Source organism: Panulirus ornatus, chromosome 73 (genome assembly GCF_036320965.1).
Source record: "Panulirus ornatus isolate Po-2019 chromosome 73, ASM3632096v1, whole genome shotgun sequence".
NCBI classification, from domain to species: domain Eukaryota; kingdom Metazoa; phylum Arthropoda; class Malacostraca; order Decapoda; family Palinuridae; genus Panulirus; species Panulirus ornatus.
In genome coordinates this window covers 4322115-4327500 of record NC_092296.1, presented here as the reverse complement: position 1 = coordinate 4327500, position 5386 = coordinate 4322115, and the positions used below count along the sequence as shown (strand labels likewise).

Sequence of the window (5386 nt, the reverse complement as noted above, 5' to 3'; positions counted from 1 at the left end):
CACCAGCTTCTGCAGTTTCTCACACGAATCAGCCACCAGCGCTGTATCATCAGCAAACAACAACCGACTCACTTCCCAAGCTCTCTCATCCACAACAGACTCCATACTTGCCCCTCTTTCCAAAACTCTTGCATTCACCTCCTTAACAACCCCATTCATAAACAATTAAACAGCCATGGAGACATCACACACCCCTGCCATAAACCTACATTCACTGAGAACCAATCACTTTCCTCTCTTCCTACACGTACACGTGCCTTACATCCTAAATAAAAACTTTTCAATGCTTCTAACAACTTTCCTCCCACACCATATATTCTTAATACCTTCCACAGAGCATCTCTATCAACTCTATCATATGCCTTCTCCAGATCCATAAATGCTACATACAAATCCATTTCCTTTTCTAAGTATTTTTCACATACATTCTTCAAAGCAAACACCTGATCCACACATCCTCTACCACTTCTGAAACCACACTGCTCTTCCCCAATCTGATGCTCTGTACATGCCTTCACCCTCTCAATCAATACCCTCCCATATAATTTCCCAGCAATACTCAACAAACTTATACTGCTGTAATTTGAGCACTCACTCTTATCCCCTTTGCCTTTGTACAATGGCACTATGCAAGCATTCCGCCAATCCTCAGGCACCTCACCATGAGGCATACATACATTAAATAACCTTACCAACCAGTCAACAATACAGTCACCCCCTTTTTTAATAAATTCCACTGCAATACCATCCAAACCCGCTGCCTTGCTGGCTTTCATCTTCTGCAAAGCTTTTATTACCTCTTCTCTGTTTACCGAATCATTTTCCCTAACCCTCTCACTTTGCACACCACCTCGACCAAAACACCCTATATCTGCCACTCTATCATCAAACACATTCAACAAACCTTCAAAATTTTCACTCCATCTCCATTTCACATCACCACTACTTGTTATCACCTCCCCATTAGCCCCTTTCACTGAAGTTCCCATTGATTCCCTTGTCTTACGCACTCTATTTACCTCCTTTCAAAACATCTTCTTATTCTCATTAAAATTTAATGATACTCTCTCACCTGCCCTCTTTTTCACTTCTTGCACCTTTCTCTTGACCTCCTGCCTATTTCTTTTATACATCTCCCAGTCATTTGCATTATTTCCCTGCAAAAATCATCCAAATGCCTCTCTCTTCTCTTTCACTAATAATCGTACTTCTTCATCCCACCACTCACTACCCATTCTAATCAGCCCACCTTCCACGCTTCTCATGCCACATACATCTTTTGCGCAAGCCATCACTGTTTCCCTAAATACATCCCATTCCTCCCCCACTCCCCTTACGCCCTTTGTTCTCACCTTTTTCCATTCTGTACTCAGTCTCTCCTGGTACTTCCTCACACAAGTCTCCTTCCAAAGCTCACTTACTCTCACCACCCACTTCACCCCAACATTCACTCTTCTTTTCTGAAAACCCATACAAATCTTCACCTTTGCCTCCACAAGATAATGATCAGACATCCCTCCAGTTGCACCTCTGAGCACATTAACATCCAAAAGTCTCTCTTTCGCACGCCTATCAATTAACATATAATCCAATAACGCTCTCTGGCCATCTCTCCTACTTACATACATATACTTATGTATATCTCTCTTTTTAAACTAGGTATTCCCAATCACCAGTCCTTTTTCAGTACATAAATCTACAAGCTCTTCACCATTTCCATTTACAACACTGAACACCCCATGCTCACCAATTATTCCCTCAACTGCCACATTACTCACCTTTGCATTCAAATCACCCATCACTATAACCCGGTCTCGTGCATCAAAACTTCTAACGCACTCACTCAGCTGCTCCCTAAACACTTGCCTCTCATGATCTTTCTTCTGATGCCCAGGTACATATGCACCAATAATCACCCATCTCTCTCCATCAACTTTCAGTTTTACCCATATCAATCTAGAGTTTACTTTCTTACACTCTATCACATACTCCCACCACTCCTGTTTCAGGAGTAGTGCTACTCCTTCCCTTGCTCTTGTCCTCTCACTAACCCCTGACTTTACTCCCAAGACATTCCCAAACCACTCTTCCCCTTTACCCTTGAGCTTCATTTCACTCAGAGCCAAATTATCCAGGTTCCTTTCCTCAAAAATACTACCTATCTCTCCTTTTTTCTCATCTTGGTTACATCCACACACATTTAGACACCCCAATCTGAGCCTTCGAGGAAGATGAGCACTCCCTACATGACTCCTCTTTCCCTTTCCTCTTTTAGAAAGTTAAAATACAAGGAGGGGAGGGTTTCCAGCTCCCTGCTTCCATCCCCTTTAGTCACCTTCTACGACACGTGAGGAATGCGTGGGAAGTATTCTTTCTCCCCTATCCCCAGGGAGCAAACATGCACTATACATATACATGCAACATATACACATATAGATACACATACATATATATGTAAATGTACATATTCATACTTGCTTGCCTTCATCCATTCTTGGTGCTACCCTGCCCCACAGAAACAGTGAAGTAGTGCCAGGAAAACAGACAAAAAAGGCCTCAATCATTCACACTCAGTCTCTAGCTGTTATGAGTGATGCACCAAAGCCACAGCTCCCTATCCACATCCAGGCCTTACAGACTTTTCCATGGTTTACCCCAGATGTTTCACATACTCTGATTCAGTCCATTGACAGCACGTCAACCCTGGTATATTATATCATTCCAATTCACTCTATTCCTTGCACACCTCTCACCCTCCAGTATGTTCAGGCCCCAATCACTCAAAATCATTTTCACTCCTTCTTTAGTCGCTGTCTCCCGTGTTAGCGAGGTAGTGCAAGGAAACAGATGAAAGAATGGCCCAACCCACCCACATACACTATTTATTAATTTTGCTTTGTCGCTGTCTCCCACGTTAGCGAGGTAGCTCAAGGAAACAGACGAAAGAATGGCCCAACCCACTCACATACACATGTATATACATACACATCCACACATGGAAATATGCATACTTATATATCTCAATGTATGCATATATATACATACACAGACATATACATATATACACATGTACATAATTCATACTGTCTGCCTTTATTCATTTCCATCACCACCCTCCCACAAATGAAATAACAACCCCCTCCCCCCTCATGTGTGTGAGGTAGCGCTAGGAAAAAACAACAAAGGCCACATTCGTTCACACTCATTCTCTAGCTGTCATGTAATAATGCACCAAAACCACAGCTCCCTTTCCACATCCAGGTCCCACAGAACTTTCCATGGTTTACCCCAGACACTTCATGCCCTGGTTCAATCCACCGACAGCACGTCGACCCAGGTATACCACATTGTTCCAATTCACTCTAATCCTTGCATGCCTTTCACCCTTCTGCATGTTTAGGACAATCTTTTTCACTCCATCTTTCCATCTCCAAATTGGTCTCCCACTTCTCGTCATTCCCTCCACCTCTGACACACATATCCCCTTTGTAAATCTTTCCTCATTCATTCTCTCCATGTGACCAAACCATTTCAAAACACCCTCTTATGCTCTCTCAACCACACACTTTTTACTACCACACATCTCTCTAACCCTTTTCATTGCTTACTCGATCAAACCACCTCACACCACATATTATCCTAAAACATCTCATTTCCAGCACATCCACCCTCCACACAACTCTATCTATAGCCCACGCCTCACAACCATACGACATTGTTGGAACCACTATTCCTTCAAACATACCCACCTTTGCTTTCCAAGATAACATTCTTGACTTCAACACATTTTTCAACGCTCCCAGAACTTTACCAAACTTAGTCACAAGCTTCTGCAGATTCTCACCCAAATCATCCACCGGTGCTGTATCATCAGCGAACAACAGCTGGCTCACTTCCCAAGCTCTCTCATCCACAACAGACTGCATACTTGCCCCTCTTTCCAAAACTATTGCATTCACCTCCCTAACAACCCCATCCATAAACAAATTTAAGAACCATGGAGACATCACATACCCCTGACGTATACCAACATTCACTGAGAACCAATCACTTTCCTCTCTTCCTACATGTACACATGCCTTACATCCTAAATAAAAACTTTTCACTGCTTCTAACAACGTCCCTCCCACACCATGTATTCTTAATACCTTCCACAGAGCATCTCTATCAACTCTATCATATGCCTTCTCCAGATCCATAAATGCCACATATAAATCCATTTGCTTTTCTAAGTATTTCTCGCATACATTCTTCAAAGCAAACACCTGATCCACACATCCTCTACCACTAATGAAACCACACTGCTCTTCCCCAATCTGATGCTCTGTACATGCCTTCACCCTCTCAGTCAATACCCTCCAATATAATTTCCCAGGAATACTCAACAAACTTATACCTCTGTAATTTGAGCACTCACTTCTATCCCCTTTGCCTTTGTACAATGGCACTATGCAAGCATTCCGACAGTCCTCAGGCACCTCACCATGAGTCATACATTAAATAACCTTACCAACCAGTCAACAATACAGTCACCCCCTTTTTTTTTTTTTCAATAAATTCCACTGCAATTCCAGAGCTTTTAGTGTGTCTTCTCTGTTTACCAAATCATTCTCCCTCACCTTCTCACTCTGCACACCACCTCGACCAAAACACCCTATATCTTCCCCACTCCCCTTACGTCCTTTGTTCTCACCTTTTTCCATTCTGTACTTACTCTTTCCTGGTACTTCCTCACACAAGTCTCCTTCCCAAGTTCACTTACTCTCACCACTCTTCACACCAACATTCTCTCTCCTTTTCTGAAAACCTCTACAAATCTTCACCTTTGCCTCCACAAGATAATGATCAGACATCCCTCCAGTTGCACCTCTCAGCACATTGTCCAAAAGTCTCTCGCGCGCCTGTCAATTAACACGTAATCCAATAACGTACTCTGGCCATCTCTCCTACTTACATACTTATACTTATGTATATCTCTTTAGATCAGGTACTCCCAGTCACCAGTCCTTTTTTTAGCAGATAAAGATGGTTTGAATTGTGAAAATTTCATGTATGATCCCGATTGTTAATTTTGAATAAATATTGAATAACAGCATACATGTTTGTTTATACTTTCCTTATTAAGTTATTTTTTAGGTAACACATAGTTTAACAGTATAACATAAGCGAAAGACCATTAGCCAATGACGCCTCTATCTTACGCGTTCCACTTGTAATGGGCCTCAGTCTTTCAGCATCATTACACTTGCAGGAGCTCCAAAGAAGGGGCTTGTACAGCTAGAAGGTAAAGGTAATATAGGTGTATGCATTATATTAAATAGTAATTACTCCAAGACCTCTTTCTAAGAATCCTGATGTTACCCAGGACCTCTTTGAAAAGGATCCT

The 5386-nt window shown here is 42.1% G+C and overlaps 1 long non-coding RNA gene across 1 annotated transcript in view; it reads left to right on the top strand.

The window, feature by feature from the left end:
* Positions 1-5097, top strand: part of LOC139748356 (uncharacterized) — a 6924-nt gene extending 1827 nt beyond the window's left edge. Inside the window, exons 1-2 of the long non-coding RNA XR_011712644.1 lie at positions 1-2830; positions 2923-5097. The exon at positions 1-2830 is cut by the window's left edge and continues 1827 nt beyond it. This is a non-coding gene — a long non-coding RNA (uncharacterized lncRNA). The remainder of the gene's footprint in view (positions 2831-2922) is intronic.
* The last annotated feature ends 289 nt before the right edge of the window (positions 5098-5386 follow it).